This window comes from Haliaeetus albicilla, chromosome 20 (assembly GCF_947461875.1).
Source record: "Haliaeetus albicilla chromosome 20, bHalAlb1.1, whole genome shotgun sequence".
NCBI lineage: Eukaryota > Metazoa > Chordata > Aves > Accipitriformes > Accipitridae > Haliaeetus > Haliaeetus albicilla.
In genome coordinates, this window is record NC_091502.1 from 25355123 (window position 1) to 25377656 (window position 22534).

Below are 22534 nucleotides of genomic sequence, written 5' to 3' on the forward strand. Positions count from 1 at the left end.
TGATTCGGGAGGCGTTTCTGTTGGAAATAGCTCTCCACTCTGCTGTCGTATTTATAGAGATTGCCGCTGCCTCTGATCTGAGGCCAAACATTAGGAATAATTGCAGCAGGAAGCAGGACAGAGCTCGACATATTGTTTGTCTGGATTGTTTTAATTTCAAGATCGTGGAAGTACCCCCACTTACTGATGTTAGGAGGAAAAAAAAAAAGAAAAGAAAAGAAAAGCATTGTTCAGGAATTTTCTATTTTAATTTTTTTCTTTTTATTACTTTTGTTAGAGGCAAAGAGGGAATCATTATGCTTGCTGCTGAGGACAGGGAGGTGAATTAGATGTTGGTGACTTATTAATTCAGGAATCCTGTCCCTGCAGATTAGACCAGAGGTTCCCACTTTATTTTCTGCTTGTTGAAACAAAGCCAGGAAATGCACATGGCTCTGCGTACGCGTATGTGTGTCTATGTGTGCATGACGGGAGGGAGGGGGGGTGCAGAGCTGTAGGTGGGCCCCCAAAAACCTTGTCCATGTGCAGCTTCAGCCCTGACCGTCGCAGCCGCACCGCCGCACCGGTCAGGGCTGAAGCTGCCCAGGGACAAGGTGCTAACGCTGGCAATTTGGAAGGAGCTGCACATCCAGCCAGGCGATGGCCCGGACTCAAGGCGTGAAGTCCTTGGCCATGTGGCTCAGAGCTGAGTAGAAAAGCTGTGGGACGTGGATGCCAGGAGCCTTCAGACACGCTGTGTCTGAACTGGGGTGGCTGTGTTTGGAAGTGAGAGGCACATGTGCACGCTGGGAGCCTGAGCTGAAGCCCGTCAAAATCAGCAGAAACCCATTTTTCACTTCAGTAAGCTTTGGACGACTACTAGAGGTGCAGCTGAGAGGGAGGATGGGGAACAGGACAGAGCAAAGTCACCCCAGTACAGGGATGCCGGGCAGTCTGTGAGGTGGAACTACTGGGCTCTTGGTGCTCAGAAACCCCATTGTAAACATCTCCCACCCCCCTCTGACCATCAACAAAATTGCCAGGCTGTCTGGGACATCACTGAAGCAGAGTGAGCTGATGAAGCGGGACCTCACTGCGGAGACGCACAAGGGTTGTTTTCTTCTCCCACCGCTGTAGTTTCTGGGTAGCGTTACTCTGCTACAGCAGGGATTTAGCCTTGTCCCAATCTCCTTCAGAAGAAAGTACTGAAAGACTTGTTTAAGTACCCATTGTTTTGGTAAAACGTTAGAGTCATTCTTAGGTACGTGTTGAAATATGTTCCTGAGCAGAGATCCCAGATTTGCGCTGTTACCTCTTGAGAAAGAAACCTGACTGTAATTTCATTGCTGGGTAATAGCTTTGGGAAAAGAGAACTCTTCTGCCAAATCCTGGGCTGTGTTGGTTCAACCCTACCCCTTTTGCTTGTTACCAAGACCTCTCTTAATTGAGCATAGATATGGGGTAAGAACTGTTCTAAGTTCAGAGGAGAAAACCCTCTACGCTTCCAGCAAGAGCTACAATCATATTAGCTTAACACAAGGGAATAATAAAGGACTCTACTCAGAGAAAAAAGTAGCAAGAGCCAACAGCTGGGAGCTGAAGCCAAAAAAACGTTGGTTACAAGCAAGTGAGCCTTGTAAATTGAAGGGGGAGGTTGACAGCCTGGGGCTATCTATCAAGGAATGGTTAAAGTGTTGGCCAATCGTTAGGGTACCTTCAGGAAAAGATACTTTAAACAAATCCAGGTCACTGGGCTCAGTCCAGTTTTGAGGTGAAAGCATCTGTTCTGTGCTATGTGGGAGATCAAATTAGGGGTTCGATGGTTTCTGCCACCCTTAACATTTCTGAACAGAGAAATGCCGGGAAGCACTCGTGTGCTTCTTAAGCTGATAGAGAAAATGGAAATGAAGGCATCTCGCATTGCTTCTTGGACTGTCAGTGACATCGTGCATTTGCATTTTACCCCCAGCAACCTGCAAAATAGTTCAGACATGGTTTTGAAAAATATTGCAGCAGTGGAAAAGAGATAAGGAACAAACTGTGCTGTGTGTCCGGCTTGATAGGGGCAGAAAGCAACCGACCTTTCTGGCTGCTGACGTACCTTAGGTATCCTCCATTACATTTCTAACAGCAGTGCCCAGCACTGCCATCGATTCAAATGTTGAGACTACTGCCTCAAAAAAAAAAATACCAGTAGCTAGGAGGATGGAAAATAAATGTCTTTTAAGGTCCTGGAACAAAATGAGGGCAGAACCAAAATAGGTCTTGCTGTATTCAGGCTCGATCATTCTTTCCTGAGCTCCTGCATCTTCTCAGAGGTAGGACAGAGAGGTTAGCCCAGTGCAGCCTTTCCCTATATGGGGGAAAACTCATAGACATGCAGTAAGAAGTGCAGCTGAAAGGGTGGAAAAAAGGATGGATTAATTCTGTTTTTCATCCAGCAAGCTGAGGCAGCGAAACCTATAAAGGAAGGCTATAGCAAAATGGGGAATTAAGCAATTATTTTGAGTCTAACTACATCTCTGTCATTCCAGTAGCACCTTCCCATAGAGTTGACCACCTCAACCCGTAACTGTGGCTGGCAATTACGTTACCCTGGAGTCTTCTCCACAGTTAAGTCACAATAAACTCCCACTGGGAAAAGAAGTAGCCCTGAAAAAATTAACAAGCTCAGCATTGCCTTGAATCTTTTAAGTGACTCCTGGCATGCTTCAGTCTCCCTCAAAATCTGATGCTAGTAAAAAATATTCCTTTTATTTGAAAAAAATTAAGGATAATAGAAAAAAAGGAGAACATAAAATAGATGGAGAGGAAGACTGGGACAGATGCCAGAAGATCTGATGCTAATCAGATCCAGATAATGTCCAAGTCCAATATCGCCTTCCCTGGGGATGGTACCCAGGACACAATGCCAGGAGGATGTCAGTGCTGAGACTCCAGCTCTTGCCTGCACCACCGAGGAAAGGGAATCTGCAAATATTTAGTCTGCAGAAAGACTATTCCAATTAGTGGATGTCAGATCAAGGCCTGAATGATTCTGAAACATGTAAGGGTTTGGACAGGGCTTACCCAAGTCACACAAGGGTCGTCACTTACTTAAAACTATTAGTATCTGACAAGCATGTACATCTCCAGGCACTTAAACCAGAAACTGCTTAATTTACACTAACCATCGTGGGATGGATCCCATTTAGTGTGAATTCCTGCGTTCCCAGAAGGCTGAGCCTGGGCTGATTTCATTGCTTCTCATCCCCCGGAAATTTGCTTATTCATAAATAAAAAACACCATCATTATCTGAAATGAGGGAAGCAGCCTTTGTCACAGAAGACAGGGTGTCATCACTCAGCTGTGTTGCTGCTAGCTTCGGTCTGACCGTTGGCCCTAATATGGTTATAGTTAATGCTTACACCAACAGTCGCGGACAAGTGAGGACTTTTTTGGAAATGAAGGGAGAGGGACCGCAGAGCCCCACGTGAACATTCAAGTGAAGAGAGTCATGTCATCAGATGCAGCAACGCCGGCATTGCGCTCGTTGTGGGAAGGGTGCTGTTCTCACCCACCTTCATTTTTCCACACTGCAGTTGGTTTTTTTTTCTTCAAATAAGGGCAGGAAAATCTTGCAGGTCAAGACAATGAACAACAAAGAGACCAAGAGCAACTGACAGGGTGGAATTTAAGGCTCAGCTGTAAGTGCAGACGCTGGTTTAATCCCTGTCCCAGCTCCAAAACCAGTCAGGATGTCCTCAGCATGGTGATACCTGGCCATGCCCTCCCAGAAAGACACCAACACCCCGATAGCAAGTCCAGGTTTCTCCGCCAAAAGAGCTAGGCTCCTTCTCCGATTTGGGTAGTGACTGAGAGTGCAGAAGATGCATTTTCAGCTCCCCCTGAGCCCTCCTGTGCAGCCAAGTGGGTCACAAGGGTCTGCATTCTCCTCTCCCAACTCTTGTTGTCTCTGAGCTCAACCTCAGGCCAACACTGACCATCCAGGCTACATCTGAACAGGTAAGGAAAGCAGGTCAGGTTTGACCTCAGATCGTGACTCACATCCACACAGGTAAAATCCCCATTTTCTGCTCCAAAACTGTGCATGGTGAATAGTCTCTGGCCACTGCTCAAGCAACATTGCTAAAACCATTCAAGGAGTATGCTAACACTCAGCCAGCCTCTACAGGTAAGCCCATGCCCTGGGTCTGTTGGCTGTGTAGATCCCAAAAGCTTCTAGAGACAGAGGAGAGAGGCAGGCACCCTCTCTCCATCCCAATAGGATGGGATAGGATATTTGGGAGAGGAAGGCTGGTGGGATGGACCAAGTTTTGGATGTGCACTGGACTGTGTCACAGGGTCCTACTCTGATGCTTCAGGGGGCTAAATTTAGGTGAGATGAACCCCTGCCACCCTTACGTGCTGCCTTAGGTCCTTCATCCAGAGGGGATAAAAGATAATGAGATGAGGGAGAGCAACTCTGCCGATACTCACAGAGGTGCAAATTTTGCACTCTAAAAACAATGGGCACTGGAGCCATGTTCAGAGAACTTTTGTGATCCCACCTCTGCAGATATTGAATGCTTTGTGACCTCAGCCCTTGCTTTTCCTTTTATTGTCCCAGAAGGGGAACTGAGATGAAGTGCTTTGGCCAAGGTCACCCTTCAAGTGAGTGGCAGAGTAGGATGCTGAGCCTGGGTCTCTGTAATACCAGGCTGGTCCTCACACCGTCCTAGATGCAGAAGGAGAGCACTGGGGAGATGGAAGCAACCCTCTTTCTGTTAGTGATGGTCTGTCCAGACTATGGACAAGCGCAGTGAAGCACAGTGTCTGCTGAGCTTGCTTTCCAGTGACTGCTACACTTTTTAAAAATAAAAGTTTTAAAGAGGCTTATAGCAAATACCTGCTATGAAATAGGCTTTTTATAGCTGAAACAGGAATAAAACCCTCCAAAGGTGACAGGAGAAACTGTTCAAACAGGACCAGACCAGGCTGTAGCTCCAGGACCAGACCTAGCTGGATGTATCTCCAGGGTATAGCTCCATAGGCGGCAGCGCAACTTCCCTGCTTTATATCAGCTGGGATTATGGTTCAACTGCAGACCTCTGCAGGTGGCCACAGCCAACTTCTCCCATCTAAGAGCTCCCTAGAGGTATTGCCTTAAACATTAACGGGGCAAAAATGGACCACAAAGGAGTAACTTCATTTCTGCCTTTGTCTGTGTGGTGTGTCAGTCAAAGTTTGGTGTATGTGAATTTCTCACGTACTCATGGGTCCTCTTAGGGTGACCCTCTGCCTTTGGAAAACATGAAATTTATACGCTAAAGCCCACCAGCTTTAGAGAAAACAGAACTCAATGGATCCTTTGTGCCAGATGATGTTTCCAAATATTGCATGCAATAGAGCTGCCCAAAGTAAGTGTTGAAATGTCACACATGGTTGTTATTTGAGACGAGCTGGGGACTCTTAGACACACAGGGCTAGCAGGGACAGTGCCTTCTACATGGCAAGCATGAGGAAGGCCCAAAAACATCACAAGAAATTTTACAGAGTCCAGCTAGACAAAACCAACAAGGCATGGATGACCACCGAGGGACTCTGTTTTACCCAAAATCAGTGAATGAGCAGCAGGTAGGAAACTTAGTTTCAGTGCTTGTTCCATTAAAGTAAAACCAGGTTTTGTACCTATCTGCTGTATGACCAGGGCTTCATCAGTGCTTGCTGCCCTTGGGCATATCTTGACTGTCTGAAGCAAGAAGGTCATTTTCAGAAGACTGGTTTTAGGCGCAGAGTTGCTTGATTAAGTGGATTTAGTTGAATGAGACAGATAGGGACAAACTGGAGAAACAAAAATGCTGCTGATTTAGGGTGCTTCAAGTTTCAGAGGTTGAAACTTCTATTTTGCACCTTGTGAAAATCAAAGTATCTCAAATGAGCGTGCTAAATCGTAACTCCTGGTTTTGCAGCCCTTTGCCTCTTCGTTTTCCTGGTAGAGTACACACAGTCCTGCAGAGGAGGATTTTCTGAACATGATGTTTATTAATGGAGCCCATCCCAGCTGTGCAATCCTCATGCCGAGTTAACAGCAGGAGTTTCTTCAGGTCTCCTCACCATGCAGGGTTTTGGTGTTTGTGAAAATGAGACATCCTTAAGGGAAACTTTCATCTGAATTTCTCAACAGGTGAGCCCCAAATGTGTTTTATGTTCCATTACTAATAAACACACACAGCCAGGCCTGATGGATTTGATACTCTTTCTGGTCCATCAGTCTGACAGATTGGAAGGGAAAGGGATTTTTTTTCAATGCCATGTGAGCTTTCAGTGCCTTGCAGATGATCACTTTCCTGATGCACCCTGTCCTCCAACTGAATAAGGAAATAATGTTTAGATATAAACACCATGATTGACAGTCAGGCAGACAGATACATTTTCTAGTAACAAAAGTGAGACAGATAGTTGGACTATTTCTCTACACCAACCTCCAAAAACCTGTGCTTGGTGTAAGGAAACTCAGGGAAGGAATCTGTCGAATCTCCTCAATCTTAAACATTAGCAAGAAATTACTCCCAGCCCATACATTTTTCCTCTGCCTTTGTACCATAACCCTCTTCACTCACCCTCCAGCAAATCTGCTGTACCAGATGCCAGAGTTCAAGCATAAACAGGGAATTTCAATACTCAGACCTGATCCCTTCCTTTCCCATTGCAGTTCTCCCCTGTTGACCATTTCCCACAATTAGGGGTCCCTCCATTCCCAAAACTGCTTTAAGTATGAGCATGCTATCATGTTACCTTCCCCTGGGCGGATACTACCTTTGGTAAAGTCCCCTTTTCCATGTGTTTTGTTTTGGTTTGGGGTTTTTTTTCTTTTTTTGAAGAGGAGAATTAAAAACATAAATAAGTAATAATAATAATTCTCTTTCCATATTTCACATTCTACCATGTTCCCTTTAATATCTCTATTTATGTTATGCATTGTTTACCATAGTTTCACAGCAAAACCTTTTGGAGGAAGATTGGCCAAATATTTATTGTTTTTGAAGAATTACAAGACTAAATGTTGGGTTCAGAGAGGTTTTTCAGTCTCATCTTGGTCTATAGCTTAGCTACAGAATGTATAGGTGATGTAGGGCCCATAGCTGGCCCACAGAGTAAGAAAAGACAGGGAAGAAGTCTAGCAGTGGGCTGGATCAGAGGCCTCACCCCTTGATGCAAAGACCTTGACTATTTTCAAACTCTCATGTACATCTTGCAGTGAACTGGGGCTGACCTTTTCTTTTAGAACAGGAAACTCTCCAGAATGTATTTCTTCTGGGGGTATGTGATATTTTGCATATATTTCTGTATCTGCTGCTAGCTCATGGTCCGTGTTCCTTCTGTGTCCCTCTGGTCAAGTCTCAGCGGATCTGTAATCTCTTACATCTGCATCTGTAGCTCGTATGTGCAATGGGCAAATATACTTGTGGCTTCAAAAAATTGCTTTCTCTTATGTGCCTTTTACATCTCAGTACATGGAGTGCTCTTACACATTCACGTTTTGTTCCAAGAAAATAGTCTGGTCCTGGAAAAGACCCCAAAAAGGTGTTCTACAAGGTCTCCAGTTTGTGAGAAAGGTAAGCTTTGGTCTTTGGCTGTCTTCCTTCTCATCTTGTATTTTTTTCCACTCCTTTTGGTTCTTTCATGCTGTGCGAGTATTTGGACTTTGGCGCTTGAATCAGAGCGTCATGCTGGTCTTCAATGAGAGTATTTCTCCCCTAGAGAATGACTCGCCAGGAACTGCCTTTGCTTCCTTCAGTACAATCTTAGCAAATAAAACTGCTGGTTCAGCTTTGCTGTTTGGTCACGGTCAGAGGGCGACGTGCTGGGACAGGATTTCTCTTCCTGGGTAAATCATGCAAAGTTACTGCAAGTCAAACAAGGTGCCTGCTGAAATGCTTCTTTGCTTTATTGCATTTCATCTGACAGTTCGTCTACCTCCCCTCGGTCTGAACACTTGTCTGCAACGATGAGGTAGTTTGTGTGGTTTGCAATGAAAAGGTCCTTTCCTGGTTTGTTCCAAAATCTACTGGGGACGCTGTATATTTGCATTGTCTCTGTTTGTTGCTTGGCCAGCATTTCCTTGCCTATATAACATCTGCTCACCAGACCTCAGATATCCTTGATCGTATTTGGCCAGTATAAGGCACCTCTAGCTTTCTGGCGTGTTCTTGAGAGTGCATCTGTTCCCAAAAATCTGGGTGTTTTGATTCAGCTGCATTTCTGTCTGAGCTGTCTATCCCATGCGACAAGCTCATCTCTGTATTTCCAGCTAGTAGCCTCTGTCTCTCTTTTCTCCATGGATTTTTGTGCATCCTGTTGATATCTGGTGAACTTTTTGTCTGTTCTGCACTTTCACATAGGTGGGAGTTCACTTTTCCTACGCTCACAGCTCTTGGTAGAGTTCTTGTGGGAGCATGAGGGTTGACAAGTTAGAGGTTTGGATGACTGGGGAGGACTGTGAAGAATTGCTCTCCTCTTTATCCAAGAATTCACTAGAGAAGCTTTGCCTCTTGCCTCCTTCACTCCCCAGCCCCATTATCTTCCTGCCTTTGACTTCTACCCTATCGTGCCATTTAGGACCTCCACCTCCTCCAGCCACTCAGTGCCCACCTCCTCTGCTCTACCTCCACTCCTCCCCTAGCCTCCTAATGGGCAGATATTTAGATCTGTAGATTTTAGACCTCATTTTACCCAACCTCAGTTAGCCAGCTGAGGTCAGGAGCACCCTTGACTAGTTGCAACTGATGGAGACAACTTCAGAGGGCATTTCAGCCCACTTCTTCTGGAAGTGCCTCTTTCTTTCCACTGATAATAAAGGGGAGTCTCCAGGGAATGCACCCCCATCACCCAGGACAAATCCAGTCCATATGCTGCAGTGCATATCAGATAGCCTGGCCCTTGATGCAGAGCTCAGGGTAACTCCTTTCAGTGTCTCTGAGGCACTGTCCTCAGCTTCTTCACTCGCTATTCGTATTTCAGAAACCCCCTTTTCAAATTTTACATGCCAAGGAGCAATAATAAAATCTGCACAGGCCAGAGAAAAACCTGACAGTTGGTAAGACTGCTGAGCCTTTTCATTCAGACTCCCACATCTTTCATTCCTATTACAAATTTTGTGTAATTTGACAGTGGTCTGATCTATTGTTTCTCCAGATTTTTGACCTCTGTCACAAATCTTTCATACATGACATTTTCTGTGGGCTGACAGTGATTTTGGAGTACAATTAACATTTATTTGGGTCCTCTGGTGAGTTGTGGATGCATCCAGATGAGGAGTGAGCATGTGACAGCCATTGCCTGATACAGCTAGCAGTGCAGCAGCTTGTATTTAGCTTTATTTTTTAACCATTGCAATGCCGGGGCAAAAAGCATCAAGCTGTTAAACAGGGTTTGGTGGGGATCAGGGCTGTAATTCAGTGCCAGGGGTGTGATTTCTCTCTGACTTTTGTTCCTTTTTCCTGTAGTCTCCACTTTTGATTTCCTAGATTTGCTCTTAGGACCATGGCAATAATCTAAGTAGAAAAACAGCAACCCCAAACACTGATAGAGTCCTATTTTATTCCTTGTGCCTCAAACACAGACCCATCTCATGAAACGCTTCCCCCAAGCAGAGCTGCCTGCATACCCAGATGTTGTCTGAGCATCAATGTGCTGCAATGGCCCCACGGGGAAAAACACATGCCATAACCCTCCAGAAGTGAATTTTCCTTGTCTGGCCTTCCTACTTCCTGACATCACTTCTCCCCTATGCACGGGAGGGATTGCAGTGGCTCCTGAGGGCTGGAAGTGTGTTGGAGAGGTCAGAAATACCCGCAAGAGATTTCCCAGGGAACAGATCTGGGCTCTGGTTGGAAAGCCAGTCTATAGATTGGCTTGTAGCTCTTTAGAGGTGAGGAGGGAATGCAATTGCACCCCTCTGTCCGGCTCTCTACCAAAAAGAAGAGGCCATGAGACTGAGTGGGTCGCTGAACGGGACTCCAGAGACCTCAGCTTATTGCTTGATCTAAGGCAGAAACAAAAGATGAGAGCAAGCAAATCTCTTCCTCCTTTTTTCTTCCCCCTACTGATAGTCTGTCTTCTCCATTCAGAGATTATCTCCAACTATGTGTATGTGCAGTGCAGGAGGGGCCCATGCTCTCCGCTTCCGAACACGGCTTAAATACAAAGGAAATAAGAGGAACCATTACCCGATGCCTGGGGCTGTGTTTGCGTGCCTCATCACCTTCAAAGGTCTGATCGACAGCTTGCATTGGGGTTGAATCCTTTTCTCGTCCTTTGCAATACTTCTCTTTATGGGATCGTACTTTATTGCTTTCTTTCCAAGTGTTTCATTACAAACTCTATTAACGAACCACTAGGGGTAGCCAAATGTGTTTGGTTGCCTGCAGGACCCTGAGAGAGGATTATGGAGCAAATTCACTGCAAACAGCCTCAGCTTGCTTGCAAATGAGGCAACCTAACTAATCCTCCTTCCTGCCCCAGCAGATGAGCTCTCAAGACAGAGACCTCCCTGAACTCAGGACCTTGGGGAGACCTCGAAGGACATCAAATTCTCCAGAGCTGAGAACTTGGTGCGGCAACCTGAATCCATCCAGGCTCAGCACACGTCCAGCAAGACAAACAAATGATGCTTGCCACATGGCTGTCACACATCCCCAGCGCTAAAGCCACCAGTCTCCCGTTGGGGCTATAAAACATGCACTGAAGAATACTGGAAACGAGAAACCTCTCCCCTATGTTTAAGTGAAAATGCTGGGAGAATGAACTGCAGAAACTACTGCTGTGGCCATCTCTCATGACAGCTTTCCCCCTTGTGAGATGGTAACTTAGGAGGGAGAGACAAAATTTTGTATAGCTCTTTGTCCACCATCTTCACCCTGCTTCAGGCTCTCCTCCCTGTGCTATTTATGCACAGTCATTAACTGCTGTTAACGACAGTGTGCAACAAGGAAACGGCACTGCTGAAACATTGATGGGAAAACTACATAAACTTAATGCTTTCCCAACGTCACAAAGGCAAGAGATGTACCAAAGTCCTCCTGCATCCCATTTCAGTGCCTTGGTGGGCTTTTTCTTTTGACATTTCACTGCATGGACAAAACCCTAGAGAGTTAAACGAAGCAAGTATGACCCTGTTCTGCTGGAAAACCAGACCAAAGGCCAGTGGCTATGATGGTTTGGGTCTCAGTGGGCTTGCACCTGATTGCTATTAGGCTGGAGGTGGCCTGCAAAATATCTTCACCATGCCTCAGCAGGGGTTGAAGGTTTTGCACAGAGGATGGGCTGAGCTACTTCAGCATGAGTCTGGCTAATGCCATCTGGAATCAGAAGCTTTTCTGTGACGACGTGGCTAAAAGACAATGTCCTGCTAGAGACTGAGAGCTAAACGCTGCCCCAGATAACCGCTCTGCCACTTCGCTGCTGTTTCAATTAGGCCTGCAGGAACCCACACCATAGATTGGCAGCATGAGAAACAAGTCTGCTCATCTTCCTGGGATCTGAAAAGTTATGAGGGAACAAGTCCTCAGCACAAGAAAGACATGAACCTGTTGGACCAGGTCCAGAGGAGGCCACAAAAATGATCCGAGGGCTGGAACACCTCTGCTATGGAGAAAGGCTGGGAGAGTTGGGGTTGTTCAGCCTGGAGAAGAGAAGGGTCTGGGGAGACCTTATAGCAGCCTGCCAGTACTTAAAGGGGCTTGTAAGAAAGATGAGGACAGGCTTTTTAGTAGGGCCTGTAGTGATAGGACAAGGGGTGATGGTTTTAAACTAAAAGAGGAAAGATTCAGACTAGATATAAGGATTTATGCTGAGGGTGGTGAAACCCTGTCCCAGGTTGCCCAGAGAGGTGGTCGATGCCCCACCCCTGGGAACGTTCAAGGTCAGGTTGGACGGGGCTCTGAGCAACCTGATCTGGTTGAAGATGTCTCTGCTCATTGTGGGGAGGTTGGAGTAGATGACCTTGAAAGGTCCCTTCCAACCCAAACCGTTCTGTGATTCTATGTCCAGTACCAGACAATATTCATCTAAGGCTCTTGAAGGAAGTGTCTACCAAAACTATGGAGCTTCCTACAAGAATCAGCTTCTGAAACAGTAATTTGATGGTTTGATAATGCTGTGTCTGGCTACTTAAGGTATTTTGCAAATTGAAGGTCAGGGCTTTCCGAGATACAATCAAATTTTGAGAAGTAATATTTAAAATAATTGGTAGAAGAACCAAAGGAGCAAACTGGCATAACTTCCCCTTAGAAGCCATCCCAGGTCTAGTAGAGTTCTTGGTGTATGTTATTGAAAAAGGGGAGGGGTATGACTGATAACAAGAGAGTAGAATTTAATTAAACTTTGATGAAGTTCATCACTAGAGACTCTTATGGAAATGATACAGTCATGATAGGAGAGTCACAGCTCTGTTAAGGAATGGGTCCATGTAAGAGACAGAAAACTAGAATTAGGAAAGGAAGATCAATTTTCAACCTGCTGGTGAGGTTCCTTGGGGCTGATATTGAGTGATAAATGATCTGGAAAAGAATGAAGTGGCAAGCAATAAATGGTAGATGATTGTCAAATACTTCTGGGACTCCTCTGGAGAAGAATGGAAAGAACTCTACAAGAAGCTTCCAGAGGTCTTTCTAGGGTCAGTGTAGTGATACTACCTGGATGTAGCCTAAAATTGTTAAAGAAATTTGCTTTCTTTAAAAGTACATCTGTCCATTTCCAGATTCTGTAAGTGCCTGAAGAACTGTCTTTCTTACCCACTTAAAAACCTGACTTTGACACTGAAATTATGAGATTCTGCAACATAATACATTCGATAAACTTTTTATTTAAATTCTTGGTTTTGAGCCATTATGGTTGGTCTTCTGAAGTTTTTTCTCAGCAACCACGAGCACAATAAGCTTTGGAAAAATATGGCTTGATGCTATCAGAATTACATGTCTCTGGGAAAGAGGTGACAATTTCCATGGGAGTCATTGCTGAACATGGCCATAGTTGTTTCACTGGGTTGCTTTAGAGGCACAGCACACCGTGCATCGAACAGTTTAATGTAAGACCAGGCACAGAACACATACTTTACGCTTGGACGTGTGTATTTCCTCCAGAAACACATGCTGCTGATCAGCTCAGCAAGGGAACAACCCCCATTGATTTAGCTGACCGATGGTAACAAGAGTAGTACAACTTGCCTTTCTGAATCCTCGTCATTTACCTCTTGACACGACACCTTTCTCTGTTCTCAGCCCTTGGATATGCGAGACGTGGTTTGTATCCAGGTCTAAATCCAAACCCCTCCAAGGTGTGTGAGAGTTCAGATTTCAGCCTGCACCTATCTTGAATGTGAACCCTTTTTAATAAAGCAGAAATCTCCAAATGCACCCAAACAGCTGAAAACCATCAGCAAGGATAGTGTCATTTCAGCTCTTTCGGAGGAACCTCTACGCTCCCCCTTATTTTCCACCTCTCTGGTCTCCCTCTTGCCATCTGTTGTCCTGCGTAACTAGTTCATTGCTTTGTATCTTGCTCATGCCCTTCACCTGACACAGCCCATTCCCTCTTTCCAATAAAGGTAGAAACACAGAGGATGTGCTGTGTGGACTAATTCTGTTTCCAACCCATCCCATGCTGGGGCCCCCATGCAAACCACGCTATCAATCTGGCAGTCTCTGATGATGGAGCCCACATGGGAACCTTAGATAATGGATTACAGTGGAGGACATGTATTTTTAAATGTGTTTAAGATGTCTGGCAGTTTCTTAAGAAGCAAAAGGGGGGGGGGTACAATTTGAGGGGAGAGAAATGTACCCCAAATCAGCGAGAGCTTTTTGGAAAGGGTATGAGGAAAGTCCTCTGTCATGCTGTACTGCTTCACCCATCCCAACACAGGAGGTGAACAGTGAATATTCTTAAAGCAGAACTCCCATAGCTGAGGGCAAGGAGGCAAACAGGTAATATGGTAAACATTGCACATGGTTTAAATTATCATTGGTAATAAAACCATTCATCATCAGCCTCCATGCTGAAGATTGAGATAGCTATTGCTCCTGAGGATTGAGTGACTGAAAGAATGAATCGTTCGCTGCTCTCTTGCTCTCTTATTTTCTCTGACCTCCATGGCCCTGGCTCAAGGTCTTGCTGCAGAATGACAGGTCAGCTGCTCTGAGCTCAGTATCCAAAAATTATAACCTAGGATCCAAAGGTAATTGCCATCACTGGTGTGTCTTTCTGCTCACTGAGACAGGGCCTCCTCTGGCATGAGGAATGAATTATCTCTCTGCCTTGAAGACTAATCACTCAGCACCAGAGCTGAGAAAGGGATGGGCATGTCTTATGTGTGACCCTCCCCAAGGGCTGGTGGTGGTGGCAAGCCCCAGCCAGACCCCAGAAGGTTGGTACCTTGTTGAGGTTTTTTAGTTGACTATTAAAATTCTGTTTTTTATGGTGTCTTTCTGTATCACATGCAACATCAGGGTTGCAGCGTCTAGGAAGGAGTGGGAGCTTCTCTCCTGCTTCCCTCTGGAGATGGACACAGACATCTTCTGCACATCCCTGCATGGCATCCCAGAAAACAGGGCAGAGGCTGTGCTGTCCTCTGCTTAAGATCGCAACTCAACAACCAGCCATTTAAACCAGCACCCTCAGAAAGGGATAGGAAGATTCTTCCACATTGACCCCCCCAAAACCAATGGATTTTGGCATTCCTTCTCAGCAGTGTCCAGCTCCCCGCCTCCCAAACATTTCTTCCCTCACTTCTCTTCCAAGCAAAATCTTGCCATCCATAAATCTGCAGATTTACTTCTCCTTTCCAGCTTGGCCAACCCGTGCCTCTCTCCACGTAGGTGGGGGGTTTTTGCCCAAAGCAAAATCCCTCTGGTCCAACATGCAGTGCACATGCCGCTCTCCCCAGTCGTCAACCCAAAGCTGGGTCGGGGTGGTTGCTGTGAATTTGGTGCATGTGCTCTGTCGATGCTGAGGAGGGAATAAGATAATTCCCCTACTTGGCCTGGCTGGTTGAGAAACTATTGCAGGTTCCTTGCTTCATGCCGTGTTTTGTTTTGGTGTTATCGAGCTGTTTGAATAATAACAATAACAGATTGCTCTTCCAGACACATTCTTTCTGCGGCCAGCAATGTTCTTTAGGGTCCCCTTGCTTCCTTGTCCACAGAAGAATGACACATCCTGAGCCATATTGCAGAAAGAAAGGTGAAAAATGTGGTATTTGTTTGCACCATGTGAGGGTTTGGGTGCTGTTCAGCAGCAATATTGGGTAAAACTGGCTAAAAGAGGTGCAGTTCTATAGGTATCAGTGACTTAAAGCCATTTTTACACACACCGAGTTTTGTATTACAGAATATTTTATTGCAGATGAGGACACCATACAACAGAACTGCTTTTCATACAGTTTTTTTTTTATTATTTTTTCAAACAGCTTAATTTAGTCCTTTCTTTGCATCAGTTTTACACCACTGCATCTTTGCCAGACCTGAATACGGTTTAAGCCAGAAACGATCACAAATCCTCAGCTGCTTGGAGAGTCACAGCCCTTTTGAAGTCAAAGTTGTGCCACTTGCCCCCAGCTGAGAACTTGGCCTAAGGCCATTACAGAGGTGCGAGCCTGGGATGAGTGTGGTTGGAAAAAGCTCGTTGTTTTCGATGCACAGCTCGGGTAGATTAGCAGCAGGCTCAGACCCACAGCAGCACCTGGATTTCTGCAGGACTACGGTCACTTTGAATCTGGATGGGGATGCACATAGGTAGCCAACACCAGGAGCACCACATTGTGAATTGCAAGCTCACCCTTACAATGCTGTATGAAGAGTCAAGCTCTGTTTTCAAGTGGATGCAAGAGTGTGTGGACCACATCACACTGCTGAAGAAAGAAAAGGAAAGGAGCAGAGCAGACCCTGCTGTGGTGTCCTCCATCAGCTCCAAACTGCTCTACCCATACTTGCCTGGAGATATGTTCTTCCGTTATCGCTTCAGCGCTGGAGCAGACAGGGAAATTAAAAATAAGACAATGGCCATAAAGACACCCAGAGGTACAGCATGGTGGCTGGTCTCTGCCCAGCTCATTAGCTCTGCCGTAAAACCCCTCGCTGCTCTGCCGGAGTCAGCAGGTCCCAGATTTACAGGCATCAATGCACAGCTCCTGTTTCAGCGCTTAATTTACTATTGAAATGAGTGAGAAATCGGGTGACTAAACAAGAAGTTAGACACAGAAACGCCTCTGTGGATTTGGTCATGCAAGTCTGGCCAATAAATATCTGAAATGTCCAATCCCCTGTTGAGAGTCTGCTCACTCTTTGGCTCTCCAAGCCCTTGGTAACGCTACCGTCTCCAACAGCAGGGTCTGGGTATCAGGGCAAGGAGCACGATCCATAAATCTGCTGCTTAACAAGATAGAGAGATTATCTGGCCCCTCTTTATGATTTGTGGGTTTGTTATTATTTAACGTACATTTTCAATCCTGTTGCAAAGTCCACATGGCACAGCAAGGTGTGCAGTAAATTTTATCTAGCGAGTGAAAAGCAAGCGGGGGGGATAGCTCATTTTCCATCCAGAGCTGAGGGGTTCTTTGCTGCTTTGCTTTATGCTCTTGCTGCCTGCTCCGAAGTCAGGAGAGTGGACTGAAGCTCTGTCAGGCTTGTTTGGATGTCAAAGAGTTGCAACAGGGCTACAATAGAGAGTGTTTTTCCCTTGAATAAATACAACTGAAGTGATGACCTCGGTTCCCAGGGAGAACTGCTGCTGTATTAGCGGTGTTATCTTTTGGAGCAGATACAAAGCTGAGGTCTTGTTCTCTGAGGTTTTACAGACTCTGTGACCCTTTTCTTTGCTGACTTTCAGTGCCTTGAATGTCCTGGGGAAACTCCAGCTCTGGTAGGTAAAGGGGACATGAACAGATGATCTAAAATAGCTGCAGCAAGTGAAGATGCTCACACCCTCAGCCTTTCCTTTCCACCTCTCCTTCTCACCACACATATTCCTAATCCATGCCAGTGTGATGCCAAACCTCTTTTATCCTGCCCTAAGTGTGCAGGGATGCTCTTGCCCAGAAGTATCTCTGCTTCATGAAGGGTATTTCACTGGAGCCATTTGACTCTTGCAGCTGTAGTTTTGCAATAGCTTTGGCCTGAAATTGCTCCACTAATTATAAGAGATTAATCTTGCATTTATCCTGGTGTCCTCGCTGAGGCTACACTGAAACCAGAGAACCTAGGGGCACTTCAGAGAGCAGGGGTGCAGGAATGGGCTCAAGACTTGCTGTGTAACACTGAAGTGTGACCCCTGTGCATCCCCATCTCTCTCCCACCTTCTCATCTCCATGGACAGGGTGCAGGGACCAGGCAGGAGCCCAAGCAGGTGGGGGCCCAGGAGCCCAGCTCACCTCTCTCACTTGGTCTGTTCAGCAGGTTCCCAAGAAATGTGTTACTTTCCCTCTTGTTACCCAGCTTCCCAAACAACTTTGAAACACAAGTCTTGTAAAACCAAGGTTTCAAGCTCAAATTTTCCTTAAGCCACTTGGGTTCCCCCATCACCCTCCAGCTGCATTCCTGAGATTTAATTTTTCTCCTCTCTCCTTCCTTTTGTATCACGTGTGTTTTGCCAGAGGGTAAGGCAATGGTAGCTTATCACCAGATGATGTTACTTTTCAACATTCTCTGCTCAGGTCTTAGGAAAGAGCTCCCCTCCCATGGCCAGCTGTGACCCTTCTTGTCCCATATGGGATATGGCTGCCAATCCACCACTAGGACACAAACACGCCAGATGTTGTTGCGATTGAGAGACATTATGCTCCAAACCCCCTTTTTATTGCTATTATGATTATATTAGAAAGTACAGAAATTTATGGGTTGGAATCTGACAGGTCAGCCCACTCCCCAACTTTAGCCTCCTCTCCTCTGATCTTTTTTGTTAAAAAATCGGGGCTACATTTGCAGAAGGAGGAGGAAACAAAAGAACTAATGAGCAAACCATTTGCAGCTTATAGGATGACAAGTCTGAAAGTGTTTCCCTTAAAGTCAACAGCAAAAGTCTGTAAACTCCAGTGGAGAAGACTATCTCTGAAGAAATGGAGATGCTTGCAAAAAAACCCTACTGAATTTATATGGTGTCCTCCTAAGCCTCTGTCCCAACTCCCTGCTTTACAGGGATGCCCATTCCTGCTCTAGCTCCACTTTTGATACGCCCCAGTCATCTACTTGCCAGACCTGGAGGTGTATTTCTTCACACCCTCACCACCACCTCTGTGGCTGCCTTCTTCCCATGCACTATCCCATGTGCCTCCTAGGAAGGAGTCCTCACTTTTGAACAAGAAGGAAGGTTTCCATCAGCGTGACAATATTGCTGTTCCCTTAATAAGGAGTCAGAGTTTCGATATTGCCATGTGTGGCCTTTGCTATACCATAAACCAGTATTATGCAGGTTCAGATTACTTGGGGTAAGGAAGGTTTTCTCTTTCCACTTTTTATCGCACTGATCAGCATCCTTTCAGGAGCCTCAGGGACCCAGGGAACAAGGGAAGGAAGAGCATAAGAGCAGCACTGGTAGATCCCTGGGGATCAATTAGTAAACCTTTGGCTTACACGTGGAAAGTCCTGGAGGACCTTCTCCCACGCATGTTGGCATTTCAAAAAAAAAAAAAGGAATGACATGGAGTTCAGAGTAGTTGGAAAGACCCTTTAGGTAATGTCAGAGATGGGGAGAACATGGGATCTCCAGAAGTGCTCTGTCTCTCTGAGAATAATACTTGTAAAGATCCCCTCTGGAGCAAGGTTTGCATTTCATTGGTGATGAATCCCAGCCCAATGACCAAGTGTCCTTCCCCACCATCGCCGCTTTGACTTCCATAGCCCTGCTCTTTCTTGCAGTCATTTAGTCAAGCCAGGTATTCCAGCAAAAAACGCTCATCAGAAATGCAACATAAAGTGGAAGTGACCCCTGACACTAGCTTAAAATTAGACTCGATGAGCCTGCAACCAGGAAACTGTTCCCCCAGCCCCCTTTAAAATGTAACAAATGAAAAACATTTGGTTGCTATTACCGGTGATTATGATAAGCTATGTTAAAATATGAAGTGGGGGAATTTATCTTTATTTCCTGGGATAGCATTGATGAAAAATATGCAGCTCCATCTTGATTTTCAATCATTCGAATGAACTCTGTCATGCATTTATCTTTATTTGGCTTGATGTGTGTAACTGATCTAGGGAGGGAGAGAGGGCAGGGAGAGGGAGGGCAGGATTGGCAATTTAATCTGATGCAGATAAGTTTATTAGCTGCCCTCAGATCTGTTCCTGACTGAACACAAGAACAAGGCTGCATGTCAGATATCTCATCATACTCCTTTGGGGAGAAGGCACAGCCTCTGTCGCGGCGTAACCTTCAGCAAATGGTTTACATCAGTTTTCATTACGCTTAAGGCCTCTCTCTAATCATCTTCTGCCAGAGCCGGGGGGCTGGGTGGGTTCTTCTGTCCATCGGGACTTTTCTTCTGCAGAATGAAAGTAAAGACTTGGACAAGAAACAAGGTCAAAGCTAGCATCCCTCCCTGCCTCCCCCTTTCCTGTAGGTGAGATTCAAATAATATCTCTTAGATTTGTTGCACCTAAAGCAGGGTTAGGAGACCAGATTTTGGGAAGATGAGGTGGAAGAGGTTGGCTTTTTTTGCAGGGCCAATTTTTTGCAAATTTTCTGTAGCACAAGCTGGTCACTGAGTTGCAGTGCCACTGCTCAATGCTGCACCAGGAACCCAGGGAAGACCTGGCAGAGGTTCACCTGTGGAAAATATGAAACAGCTTTCTGGGAATAGCACTGAAGCAGAGGTAGCAAGTTCACACTGCCAAACTGCCCACGAAATCAGTCCTTTGCTATTGACTTCCATGGGAAAGGACTGCAAAGAGTTAATTATATATATATGCTCATATATATATATTTCTGATTCAGAATTGCTCTTTTTAAGCATTCAGGGGTGAGCATTTTTCAGCTGGTGCAAACTGTGGAAAGTTGTACTGTAATCCTGAGAGCTGTATTGAGTTTCACCAACTAAGAACCTGACAGAGAGCTTTGGGGACTTTGTGGCTGAAAACCCCAGAACCATCAGAAGAATATTACATCTCTGAGCAATTAGCACTCGTTAAGCTGTCCTGAAAAACATGTCTTTCTAATAACTCTTGTTGTCTGTGTTGTAAAGAGCTGAGCTGAAATAAGGATGTTTCTCCTGGAGCAAAGCATGACCCAGTAGAAGAACAGAGCAGTTCGGCATTTTTTCCCCCTTTCTGTTTCAGACACTTAACTGAAGTGCATTACAACTTGTAAATCACCCAGACAGTTCCCTGCCTTCACCTGAGTATAACCTGCCGGTCACACTGCTCAAGAAATCCACTCGGTTTTCTTTTGTGTTTTTTTCCTTTAAAAGAAAAAAAAAAAACCACCACCCTCTCATGAAGTACAGCTCAATTTAACAGATGTTTGCTCATTTACGACAAAGTCCTGGTTACAAGATGGGGTAACTTGTCTGGTTCTTGAACAAAAGCAACTATATTACCTTGATGCAAAACCCTGCCCAGTCTTGGGAAGAGGAAACGTTGGAAATAACAACAGGTGAGACCTGACAGAAAAGACGTAATGGTTTGTTTTGCAGATTGTGTCCGAAACCATTTATTGCCCGTCTCTCTCAGCAGAGAGGAAACTTCAGGAATTATTTCTCTCACTTGCTCTCTTGGTTCGTATTTTTATAGGAGGCGTTTGTATTTCCGCCGTTGGACGTTTGCCCCGTTTGTGCCGGTGCTGCGCCGGAGCTTTTTCTTCTCTGGGGTGTGCTTCATCCTACGTCTTTGCAGATCTCTGCTCCCATGGAAAGAGGAAGGACTAACAGGACAGCTTCATGGGCAGACCTCAAAGTACCACAGGAAGGAACTCATCTCCATTAAGCAAGGAGGCACCAATGTAGGAAGAGATGAATTTGAAGTCACCCCAAGGCCGAGCACCTAAGCTGCACAGCCTTTGGGGACAGACTTTTTAGCAGGGCCTGTAGTGATACAACAAGGGGTAATGGTTTTAAACTGAAAGAGGGGAGATTCAGACTAGATATAAGGAAGAATTTTTTTATGCCGAGGATGGTGAAGCACTGTCCCAGGTTGCCCAGAGAGGTGGTCGATGCCCCATCCCTGGACACATTCAAGGTCAGGTTGGACGGGGCTCTGAGCAACCTGATCTGGTTGAAGATGTCCCTGCCCATGGCAGGGGGGTTGGACGAGATGTTCTTCAAAGGTCCCTTCCAACCCAAACCGTTCTGTGATTCTATGATCCTCATGTAGGAAGATGAACAGACTGCAATGTGAAGCGCCTGGCTCTAAATCACAAACTCCCTTTAACCCAAATCACCTGCCGTGGAGTCTAAACTTAGCAAATGCATCATCAGCTGGTTTCCATGAGGTTGTGCATGTGCAGCGGAGATGCTTTCAGCCCCTGCTGCAATGATAGAGGAATTTTGATGGCAATGAATGTTCCCTCAGTGAGGACAAATGCGCCCAATGCAGATTAGGGGTGAGAGGTTGGAAAAGCAGCGGCAGTTCGGTATCAAGAGCACTGCTCTGGTTAGCGTTAAATGTCCACCTTGGGCGGAAAGCGCCTGCAAGCAGCCAGGCTCTGCCAGGGAGGGATTTAGCAGGTTTAGGTTTCAAGGCAGAGCCCAGAGACTCTGGAGTGTGAGTCCCCAGGGAGGAGAAGCAGAGGCTGAGGGAGATAAGGGAGAGTGTTAGTGCACAGCAATCTTGCAATGGCCTCTCCGGTGAAGTTATTATCATCTTTTGCAGTGGTAAACCCACAGCAGATGATTAACCCGCTACATGTGTACTTTTGCTGTTGTTTAGTTTTCTCCCTGCCTACACTTGGAGATACACGTGTGCACAACTGCACGCCTCCTTTAAAAATAGCTAAACTCCATTAAACACAGAGCATAGTTTTTTTCCCATTTCTCTTTAAGTTGCTGGTAGATTCAGTGCCTTAGCTGCACTCTCCAGAGGTTTAAATCTTGCAGCATGCCCTCTTGGCCCAGCTCTCCCTACTAATTTCATTGCAATAGTTTCTGTTTAAGTCGTAGTTTGGTTTTGTCTTTCCTCCTATTTACCTGAGTGTTTTTAAAAGGTTCCTTGTGTCCCAAGTGCTTATCGGCAAAAATAACCTCTAGGAGACTTAACCACAGGGATGTGATCCATGCAAACAACCACATCTAGATCAGCACCTCATGAGCTCAGAAGGCATCACCTCTGGAAACACCTATTTGGCACTTGCTTTGCAGCCCAGTGGCCAGAGCTGAAACCCAGGTGCAGGTAAGACAACGACACGCCGTTTCTCCTCCCCATGCCCAACCTCTGAGTGCTGGAGAGCTGGGGAAGTCCCTTTCTGTGCCCATCAGCCATGCTTGGGACCTTGCTCCAGGATGGGCAGGACTTGGTGGCCCCATCTCACATTGCGTGGGAGACGAAGGGAAGGAAATCTCCCCGTGTGTGTCCCTGACGTGGCCGATCCGCT

At 45.8% G+C, this 22534-nt stretch overlaps 1 long non-coding RNA gene across 3 annotated transcripts; it reads left to right on the forward strand.

Moving 5' to 3' along the window:
- The first annotated feature begins 468 nt into the window (after positions 1-468).
- LOC138690183 (uncharacterized) lies at positions 469-21156 on the forward strand. Of its 3 annotated transcripts, none has more exons than XR_011329015.1 (3): positions 469-840; positions 5932-6146; positions 20740-21156. It is a non-coding gene; the product is annotated as an uncharacterized lncRNA (long non-coding RNA). The 3 variants fall into 3 exon arrangements; XR_011329013.1 differs by lacking the exon at positions 20740-21156 and adding an exon at positions 10490-12838; XR_011329014.1 differs by lacking the exons at positions 469-840; positions 20740-21156 and adding exons at positions 2805-3985; positions 10490-12838.
- The last annotated feature ends 1378 nt before the right edge of the window (positions 21157-22534 follow it).